Consider the following 11,718-nt stretch of genomic DNA (forward strand, 5'->3'; position numbering starts at 1 on the left):
CCATGGGGTTACAAAAGAGTCAGACACGACTGAGCAACTAAATAACAACAAGGGGTCAAAGGGAATTGAGTGCATGGGGGTACTAGGGGACTTTTGAGGGTGATAGAAATGTTCTGTATTTTTAAAAATATTTATTTATTTGGCTGTGCCAGGTCTTAGTTGCAGCACTCCAAATATTTTCACTTGCAGCATGCTGAATATTTTTACTTGCAGCTTGCAGGATTGTTAGTGTGGCATTCAGGAGCTAGTTCTCTGACCAGAGATCAAACCCAGGGCCCCTGCATTGGTAGTGAAGTGTCTTAGACTATGGGCCACCAGGGAAGTCCTCAGTTTGCCTTTGAAAAGGCTTTACTGTGGAATTTTCCTGTTGGTCTAGTGGTTAGGACTCCACACTTGCACTGCTGAGGGCCAGGGTTCAATCCTTGATCTGGAAACTAAGATCTGGCAAGCTGAATGGTGTTGGGTGGGGTGGGGTGGGGTGGGGTGGGGTGGGGGGTTGAGGGAGGTAGGGGTGGGGGCTTCCCTGAAACCCTTTGGGGAGCTCAGGTTTTGAGGGAGGACATGAGCCACCCGGTCTCCAAGCTTGGCCCTGCAATAGGCTTTTCTCTGATGTAAACTCTGAAGTTGATGTTTATTTGGCCTTACCATGCAGCAGGTACTCAAACTTGCCATCAGTAACAATGCAAGCTCTCTGTTAACAACTCTGTTCTCTGTTAAACAGAGAACCTGGATCCTCTGCTTATAAGCCTTCCTTGCTGCTAGAATAAAGCGTGTGTCCTTCACATGACCCATAGGTATGGTATTACCCTTTTCAACCTCTTTGGTCTCGGCTGTCATTCTTTGGGCAATGTCGTCTGTACTTACAGGCACCTATGTGTCTCTTTCAATGTACTTAGCATAACTGTAATTAATTAGTTATTTAATGCCTGTCTTCCCTGATAGACTACGAATGCAATTTCTGTAAAGATGGAGTCTGTCTTAATCTTATTTTGTCCGCAAGGACTAGCAGGTAAGCTCTAAAAAAATATTGTGGAAGGAATGGATGAGTGAATGATGAATCTACATACTGGTACGATGTGCAGATTTTATTTCTAAACATTTCCATTATTTTCAGTCTGGTTTTAATGGATTTATTTATTGCTCACTTGCTAAGTTGTGTCTGACTCTTTGCACCCCATGGACTTCAGCATGCCAGGCTTCCCTGTCCTTCACTGTCCCCTGGAACTTAAAGACACTTCATCTTCCAAGCGGCGATTTTTACCTCCCAAGTCTGGGCAAGCCAATATCTAGGATGGAGTTCAATGAGTAGTTACTGAATGCCTTGATTCAACAAATATTTTCTGAGAGTCCACTGTATGCCAGGCAGTATTCCAGGAATCAGGAATACAATGATTGAAAGAGATTTTTTAAAATGTATTTATTTATTTTTGGTTGCACTTGGTCTTCGTTGCTGTGAGAAGGCTTTCTCTAGCTGTAGCAAGCGGGGGCTTCTCTTGTGGAGTATAGGCTCCAGGCACAGGGGCTCCAGTAGTTGCAGCTCTCGGGCTTTGTAGTTGTGGAGCACGGGTGTAGTTGTTCTGGGGCATGTGGAATCTTCCTGAACCAGGGATCAAACCCGTGTCTCCTGCAGTGGTGGGTAGATTCTTATCCACTGTACCACCAGGAAGTCCTTAAAAGAGATTAAGCCTCTGCTTTTGTGGATCTTAACATTCTTTAGGAATGGGATAGTAACAAGTGGCTCTATATTTGTTTTAGATATCATAAAAGAAAGTAAATTATGAATGAATTCATGCCTCAGGCTGTAAATTTGAAATCTTTGTTCTAAAACATTGGAAATATCTATTCAGTGATAACTAGCTGGAAATAGAAGAAAATTAAGCAAAACCAACTTACTACTACCAACAGTTTACTAATAGTTAAGACCCTGAGGAAGACGTTTCCAAGCATTTCTGTTACCTAAAGGACTCTTCTTTGATGTTTGAGCATCTCTAGAAATTCACATTTGACCATCAGCTAATCATCACTGGAGAAGCATTGGGGATGAAGTCTTAGAAAATGTGAAGCAGATATTTTAACATTGATGCAGCCATAAGAAAAAAAAATTCACTAGCATTGTATTTAATTTTTTTTTAATATTTATGTATTTATTTTGACTATGCTGGGTCTTGGTTGCAGCACTTGGGGTCTTCAGTTGAAGCCTATGAACTCTTTAATTGCAGCATGTGGGGTCTAGTTCCCTGATCAGGGATCCAACCTGGGTCCCCTGCGTTGGGAGCATGGAGTTTTAGCCACTGGACCACCAGGGACATCCCTTTACTAAGATTTCAAACTATGATTTAATGTATGTTTAAGATGTTCTTTTCTTTTTGTTTAAGATGTTCTAAGTAGGATTTTAGAGTATATTGAAATTTTAGGTGACATTGTAAAGAGGTGAAATAGTACAAAATGGTAATTTTACCTTTCATGTGTCTCAGATTTGTATTTTATGAAAGAATTCAGCCTTCTCTAACATTTGTTGTTGTTGTTCAGTCGCTAAGTCATGTCCGACTCTTTCGTTGTGTACCCCAAAAGAAAAATGAACCACGACATTAACAGACAATATAAAAAAAGAAAAACGTGTGCAGACGATGATACACATGAAAAAGTGTCAACATTACTAGTGATTAAAAAGTGCAAAAATCAAGTGAGATTTTTGCCTGTCAAATTAAGTGTGTGTGTGGTTTTTTTTTTTTTGCTAATAATGTTAATCTGCTATTACTTAGAGTAGAAGAAATACTCTCATGCATTACTGGTTGAATTTCAAATTGTTATGACACGGGATCGGGATGGGGAACACATGTAAATCCATGGCTGATTCATGTCAATGTATGGCAAAAACCACTACAATATTGTAAAGTAATTAGCCTCCAATGAATAAAAATAAATGGAAAAAAAATTGTTATGACACCTTTTATAGATTTCAGTTACATTCAACGGAGTGCAGTTTGCAATTCAGTAATAACTATAGAAAAACCTAAAATATACATATCTTTTGTCCCCAAAATTCTGCTCCCAGAAATTTAAGCTAAAAAAATCATTAAGTTAAAGGTTTAACTATAAGAATGTCATATCAGCATTTTTTATAATGAAATATTTTAAATGATCTACATATTCGATAATATAATGAAAAATTGGTAATTGTGGTAAACTTGGTCGAAACACACCTTTCCAAACAATGATGTAGATAACCTACTTATTGACATGAAGAGATGATATGTTGACTCAAAAAGATATCTAAGAAAACACCATGTATATTATAAGCCTATTTTTTTAAGGAAAAGTATATGAATACATGGGTTTCCCTCGTGGCTCAGTGGTAAAAAACCCACTTGCCGACCCAGGAGACGTAAGAGATGTGGGTTCGATCGCTGGCTTGTGCAGATCCCCTGGAGAAGGAGATGGCAACCCACTCCAGGATTCTTGCCTGGGAAATTCCATGGACGGAGGAGCCTGGTGGTCTACAGTCCATGGGGTTGAAAAAGACTTGGACATGACTTAGCAACTAAGCAACAGCAGGAACATATGAATACATGGAAAAGGCTATTAAAAATAATTAAAATCAGAAGCTGCTTAGCTGTAGAATGTTGATTTTCTTAATTCGATTTGTTTTCCACACATGTTGTAGAGTCACTTGAAAGGAGAACATTAAATAGTACTTGTGTTGTTGGTGGTGGTTTAGTCGCTAAGTTGTGTCCGACTCTTTGGATCTCATGGACTGTAGCCCGCCAGGCTCCTCTGTCCAGGGAATTCTCCAGGCAAGAATACAGGATTGGGTTGCCATTTCCTTCTCCAGAGGGTCTTCCCGACCCAGGAATCGAACCCTGGTGTCCTGCATTGAAGGCAGATTCCTTACCGACTGAGCTATGAGGAAAGCCCAAATATTTGTGCTACTTGTTAATTTATAATCTCCTTGCTCCAAATCAATTCTTTTTGCCTGGTTTGCAAAGATGGATCTGGGCCCTTTATGTCTCCTTTGACAGCTTGACACAATGTTATGCTACATTTTGTCAGTAGAGGGCGCCAGAGAGACATTACAAGAGGAAAGCGTTTGCTTCTAGGTTCTTGCTGCTGCGGGGAGCAGCTTCCCCTAGATGTCAGGAAAAACTCATTCTTTGTCTCCCCTACCCTCGACACTTTACTGCGGATATAACACGACTTCGCTTCTACCACATGTGAGGGTTTCCCACTCACCTAGCGGTTCTATGACATCAGCTGGGTGTGATGTCCAATAATTTAATTCTGACACTACCTGGCAAATATCAGATCCCATAGGTTAAGGCCTCAGTCCGCCAAGAGTTCCTCCCACTTCAGACACCAACCCCGAATCCAGGTTGTTTCCCTATGTTCCTGACCAACCGGATATAAATCGGAGTTTCTCACAACCTCCTCCTTGGATCTGATTAATTTGCTAGAGTGACTTATAGAACTCAGAGAAACATTTTACTTGCTAGGATACTAGTTTATCATAAAAGGATATAATTCAGGAATCAGTTCAGTTCAGTCGCTCAGTCGCATCCGACTCTTTGTGACATGCCAGTTTCCCTGTCCATCACCAATTTCCTGGAGTCTACACAAATTCATGTCCACCGAGTCAGTGATGTCATCCAACCATCTTATCTTCCATCCCCTTCTCCACCTGCCTTCAGTCTTGCCCAGCATCAGGGTCTTTTCCAATGAGTCAGTCCTTCGCAGCAGGTGGACAACGGATTGGAGCTTCAGCTTCAGCATCAGTCCTTCCAATGAATATTCAGTACGGATTTCCTTTAGGTTTGATTGGTTGGATCTCCCTACTGTCCAAGGGACTCTCAAGAGTTTCCTCCAACACCACAGTTCAAAAGCATCAATTCTTCGGTGCTCAGCTTTCTTTATGGTCCAACTCTCACATCCATACATGACTACTAGAAAAAACCATAGTTTTGAGTAGGCAGACCTTGGTCAGCAAAGTAATGTCTCTGCTTTTTAATATACCATCTAGGTTTGTCACAGCTCAGGAATAGCCAGATGGAGAAGGTGCAGAGAGCAGGGTATGTGGGTCGGGGCTTGACGCTTCCATGCCCTGGGAAAGGAGGCACTCTTCCCCAGATCGCCACATGTCCACCAACCCAAAAGCTCTCTGAATCCTATCCTCTAGGGATTTTATGGAAGCGTTACATTACAAAGGCACAATTGATTAAATCACTGGTGATTGCTTCAACCTCCAGTCCTCGGCGCCCTCCCTGGAGGTGGGGGCGGGGCTAAAAGTCCCGACCCTCTAATGTCGCAATTGATTTCCCCTGGCAACAAGTCCGTACTTAAAGGCAGTCCAAAAGTTGCCTCATTAACTTAAACTCAGTTGTAGTTGAAAGGGGCTTGTTGCAAATAACTAGACACTTCTCCTTTCAGTTTGAGGACTCAGAAGCTATTTCAGGCACAGAGTACAAAATTGTAGACCAAATATTATAACAAAGTGATGCTCGCATTGCTGTAATCACTCAGGAAATCCAAGCATTTTAGGTACTCTGTGCCAGAAATGGGACACAGATCAAATAAATAGTTCTTATTATAGATCACTATATTGTTTGGACTTCCCTGGAGGTCTGTGATTAAGACTCCGCTCACTCAATGAAGGGGGTGGGGTTCAATCCCTGGTTGGGGAACTAAGATCCCCTATGCTGCACAGCCAAATTACATAAATAATTTTTTTTTTAATGCTTAAGAAAATCACTGTATCACACCCTGGTACTCACTCTGGTGGTTTTTCTGGTGGCTCAGCAGTAAAGAATCTGCCTGCAATGCAGGAGACGTGGGTTCCATCCCTGGGTCAGGAAGATCCTCTGGAGAAGGAAATGGCAACCCATTCCAATATTCTCGCCTAGAAAATCCCATGGACAGAGGAGCCTGGCAGTCTACAGTCCATGGAGTTGCAAAGATTCAGACACGACTGGGCAGCTAAACAACAAACCTCCGATGAGGTCCCACAACAGTTTACCCTAGAAGGCAGATCTCCAGCAAATTCCACTGGCTGGCAGGTCCTTAGAGCAGCTGACTTCTCTGCCATTCAATGCCTTATTGGGAGGGCTGCCCTCCCAATAAGATCAGGATTTCAGCCCCAGAGGTGTTTTATCTCAGTCCTAGGAGGAGTGGCTGGTTCTTTTTTCTGTTATTTCTGTATTCTTTAGGGTTCTCTTGTATTCAATCCCTCATCATTTGAATTTACCACTAACAATTCTTTATACAGTCGATAGTCTGTACTATCCAACATAATGATAGTCCAACTCTCACATCCATCCATCCAACAACATTAAGAGGGTCTGAAAACGATCATATGGAACCAAGCGCTTTCAGATAACTGGTGCCAATGTCAAGGGAGTAAGAGTTGCCTAGGTCATAGAGACAGAATTCTTTTTATGCATATATAAATTTATTTATTTATGGCTGTTTTGGGTCTTCGTTGCTGCATATGGGCTTTCTCTAGTTGTGGCAAGCAGGGACAACTCTGCTTTGCGGTACATGGGCTTCTCATTGCAGTGGCTTCTCTTGTTGTGGGGCATAGACTTTAGAAGGCATGGGCTTCAGTAGTTGCAGTGCATGGGGTCAGTAGTTGTGGAGTGCTGGGCTTAGTTGCCCCAAGGCATGTGGAATTTTCCCAGACCAGGTATTGAACCCACATCCTCTGTATTTGTAGGCAGATTCTTAACCACCGGACCACCAGGGAAGTCTGAAGCAGATTTCTTAGGCATGGTTTTTCTTCATTAGAGTTGACATGCAATGATTTCATGATGGGATTGCTGCATATCATTTCTGCTAACAGGAGCAATTAAGGCTCTGGTTGGAACTAGGCTTGTATCTTCCTCCTTCTAACCTCCTGTCTGGAACTTTTTCAGCTAGAGTACCCGTTCTTTTTCTATGGACATTCATGTAGTGAAATGGAGCAGGACTCTATGATCCTTGCCCCCCCTACCATATCTTCTGCCTGCCTTTTGCCTGTAGAAAACTTTAATCAAAGAACAAGTTTAATCAGAGAAGTGAGAAATGCTCAAATGAAAACAGTCAAAGGAGACTAAATAATAATAATGTTGTCATTAATTCTAGTCAAGGACCTTTAGTTCTTCTTCAAGGGCTAGAGATAATATTCTGAGCCATATCCTGTGAGCAGTCTTATAGGTACCAAAACACCAGGTAGAGAAGTTAACTATGTGATGAGCAGACTGTACCCAGGACGTGAGCCGCACAATTCTGAGAACTGGCTGCAAAGAAATGGGAACAAGTGCGCCCCGGAACTGAAGATTAACTGGACCTAAAGCAACTAAGATGATGCCAGTCAGGCCACTGACGACCAACTGAACATGACTGTTAGAGATGACTGTGCTGTTTCTGCATACAACCTCCACCCCACTCCCCAAATCTGTCTGTGAAAGCTCTCACCCTCTGCTTGTCGGGGTTGTGGGGGGAATCGGCCTTTGGACAGCTGTCCGCCACTCTCCCTCTCCTCCCCCCGCCCACTCCTCTCCCAAACCCCAGTTGCCAGCATCTGAAATAAAACAAAATTTCCTTTCCATCAACCTGGCTTGTTTACTGGCTTTTGAGCGGTCTGCAACCAGACCCCCATGCATACCTTTCGGTAACAGTAGGGCATCAGCAGTGGTGGTACCCCCTACCCCCACCTCCATCGTTTCAACCCCACCCACTGAAACCCATCCAAAGAAAAGTAATTTTTAGAAAAGAAAATGATATTAACATTTACACAAAGCACAGCTCTTTTTATTCATCTGTAACCACACTAAACAAAAACCTTGTGTTTACTGGGCATACCCAGCTTCAAATCAAAGCAACCCCTTCCATTCAGATCAAGGCTGGAGAAATTCCATTAAGAAGGAAGGGGTCTGGGGGTACTTCCCTGGTAGTCCAGTGGCTAAGACTGTGATCCCAATGCAGGGGACCTGGGTTCAATCCCTGGTCAGGGAACTAGACCCTACATGCCTCAGCTAAAAGCTCCTGCACAACCCAAGGAAGATCAATGATCCCGTGTGCTGCAACTAAGAACTGTTGTGGCCAAATAAATAAATAAATAAAAATAAATATTAAAGAAAAAAGAATGGACTCTGGTGGTCCAGTGGTTAAGAATTCACCTGCTAATGTAGGGGACATGGGCTCCATCCCTGATCTGGGGAAATGCCACGTGTCTCTGGCAGCTAACCCCTCGAGCCATAACTACTGGAGCCCATCCACCCTAGAGCCCCCTTGCACTGCAACAAAAGTCACTGCAAGGAGAAGCCCTCACATCGCAACTAGAGTGTAGCCCCTGCTCGCCACGGCTGGAGAAAGCCCAAAGCAATGGAGACCCAGTGCAGCCAAAAATAGATAAATAATCATTTTTTAAGAATGAAGGGATCTGGACTGAAGGGGTGGGTGGGTGAGAAAATGTTGAAAGAAAGAGGATTAGATGGGAGTTTTTGTTACCAACCTCATTTCAGGTGAGAAGGAGTCAGTCTCTGGCTTAGTACCCACACCCTCAGAAACAAAAGATGTCTCAGAGGTGATGTTGAAGGAACTGGAGGAACTTCCATGACCTTTTCTCAAGGTCATGGGTTTTTTGTTTTGAAGCTGATTGCTTCCTTCGTTCAGTGGAAAACAGACCTGTTGGTCTTGGAGCTTGTTCAGCACAGTAAACTTTTGTCAGAAATTTCCAGATTAGTGAAAGAAGATAGAAGATTTTAGTCATTGCAGCCCACTTGATGGTTCTTATTAAGCCCCCATTCATTTAAATAAAATGAAATAATAATGGTTACAATAAGCTTCCCTGTAATCTTAATGTGTGTTTAATGTGATCCTTAGTTGTAAATTGAAGCTCAGTTCCCACTTCAGTACTTTACTCCCTGCTGAAAGAACTCCTAACAAAACTCTTCCATTTTAACTCAGCACTACATTCCCTGGTTATCCTCCACTGTTCAGGGATGTTACCATCCCGTAAACCTGTTAATTCATTGTTGCCAGAGGGCTCGGAATCACAGCTTGCACAGATGATGAAACGTCAATGGAATAAATTAATTTATCTCACAGCATCTCTTCTCCTTTGAAGGCCAGGCAGGTTCTTTAGCATTTTTACCAAATTAGATTGTCTTTAACTGCTGCATTTTTTTTTTTTTTATTGCTTTTAAGAAGAGACAAGTATATACCAGTCTACATTAAACCATCTCAACTTTCAAAATATTCATTGCTCTTCCTTTCAACTCCCATTAAGTAAATACGTTGAGCTCCTTCATAAACATCACCATAGATTTTGGAGGATATTTGCCTCTATATAGGTTGTTACCAATCCTCAGCTTCGCTAGCTTTCTGTGAGTAGAAAAAGAATTCATGTATTAAAGTGGTTAATAGAAAACTGACACATGCAGTGAGCTCTCCAAGAATGTCAGTCCCAATCGCTGTATTTTTTTAACTTTTATTTTTTATTTTTTTTCAAGTATCTCAGAAAACCTCTTTTATTTCTCATCCTATCTAATAATTACATTTGCCCTTGTATCAGTACCCCCTCCTGGTTTGTTTTTTTTTTTTATTATTAGTTGAAGGCTAATTACTTCACAACATTTCAGTGGGTTTTGTCATACATTGATATGAATCAGCCATAGAGTTACACGTATTCCCCATCCCGATCCCCCCTCCCACCTCCCTCTCCCCCCGACTCCTCTGGGTCTTCCCAGCCCACCAGGCCCGAGCACTTGTCTCATGCATCCCACCTGGGCTGGTGGTCTGTTTCACCATAGATAATATACATACTGTTCTTTCGAAACATCCCACCCTCACCTTCTCCCACAGAGTTCAAAAGTCTGTACTGTACTTCTGTGTCTCTTTTTCTGTTTTGCATATAGGGTTATCGTTACCATCTTTCTAAATTCCATATATATGTGTTAGTATACTGTAATGTTCTTTATCTTTCTGGCTCACCTCACTCTGTATAATGGGCTCCAGTTTCATCCATCTCATTAGAACTGATTCAAATGAATTCTTTTTAACGGCTGAGTAATATTCCATGGTGTATATGTACCACAGCTTCCTTATCCATTCGTCTGCTGATGGGCATCTAGGTTGCTTCCATGTCCTGGCTATTATAAATAGTGCTGCAATGAACACTGGGGTGCACGTGTCTCTTTCAGATCTGGTTTCCTCGGTGTGTATGCCCAGAAGTGGGATTGCTGGGTCATATGGCAGTTCTAATTCCAGTTTTTTAAGAAATCTCCACACTGTTCTCCATAGTGGCTGTACTAGTTTGCATTCCCACCAACAGTGTAAGAGGGTTCCCTTTTCTCCACACCCTCTCCAGCATTTATTGCTTGTAGACTTTTGGATAGCAGCCATCCTGACTGGCGTGTAATGGTACCTCGTTGTGGTTTTGATTTGCATTTCTCTGATGATGAGTGATGTTGAGCATCTTTTCATGTGTTTGTTAGCCGTCTGTATGTCTTCTTTGGAGAAATGTCTGTTTAGTTCTTTGGCCCATTTTTTGATTGGGTCATTTATTTTTCTGGAATTGAGCTTCAGGAGTTGCTTGTATATTTTTGAGATTAATCCTTTGTCTGTTTCCTCATTTGCTATTATTTTCTCCCAATCTGAGGGCCAATCGCTGTATTTTAAAAACACAGGATGTCCGGACTTCCCTGCTGGTCCGACGGCTAAGACTCCGCACTCCCAGTGCAGGGGCCCACGTTCAATCCCTGGTCAGGGAACTGGATCCCACACACCACAACTAAGCACAGTCAAATAAAGAAAGAAATATTTTAAAAAACAAAACAGGATGCCCTTGGGAGTTCCCTGGAGGTCCAGTGGTTAGGACTCAGCACTTTCACTTCCCAGGCCCAGGTTCAATCCCTGGGCAGGGAACTAAGACCCCGTAAGCCACAGGGTGTGGCCCCGTCCAAAAAAAATTAAAAATAAAGGTACAGGCTGCTCAATTCACTTCAAATTTCAGATGAACAGTTAAAATTTTTTAGTGTAAGCATGCCCAAATACTGCGCCAGGGTATACTTACACTAACAATGATTCATTGTTCATATGAAATTCAAAATTAAATGGGCAGCCTACATTTTACCTGGAAACCCTAATCCCTCCCCTACCTTACTTTTCAGAAAATTTCCACAATTTTGCTCTATTTTTCTCTCTAACAAATTTGGTTAAGGGAATTGTGTAGGAGTCATGAGGATGAGTTCCTTTTTTTTCTTAATGAAGACCACAATTTCCTCTCATTTAGGCAGGAATTAGATTTTTTTCTTTTTAAGAAAAAAATCATTGTGAACATAAATCCATGCCACAAACCCATAGTTTAGTGCCTGGCCCATAACCGTGCTCAATAAATATTGATCAACTGAATGAATGAATGAAAGATTGCCTGGGTTAACAGCTGGTCCTATCGCAGTTTGTTGAGATATGGGTCCTTTGATTTCAGCTGATGTGATCAATTGTTGTTAGTGATCGAAAGGATTACAGAGAAGTAAGACATGAATAATAGCCCTCCAAAGATGTCCCAGGTGTTGCAGTGGTAAAACATCCGTCTGCCAATGCAGGACAAAAGAGACAAGGGTTTGATTCCTGGGTCAGTAAGATCCCCTGGAGTAGGAAATGGCAACCCACTTTGGTAGTCTTGCCTGGGAAATCCCATGGACAGAGGAGCCTGGCAGGCTACAGTCCCTAAGGTTGCAGAGTCAG

Source organism: Muntiacus reevesi, chromosome 2 (assembly GCF_963930625.1).
Source record: "Muntiacus reevesi chromosome 2, mMunRee1.1, whole genome shotgun sequence".
Lineage (NCBI taxonomy): Eukaryota > Metazoa > Chordata > Mammalia > Artiodactyla > Cervidae > Muntiacus > Muntiacus reevesi.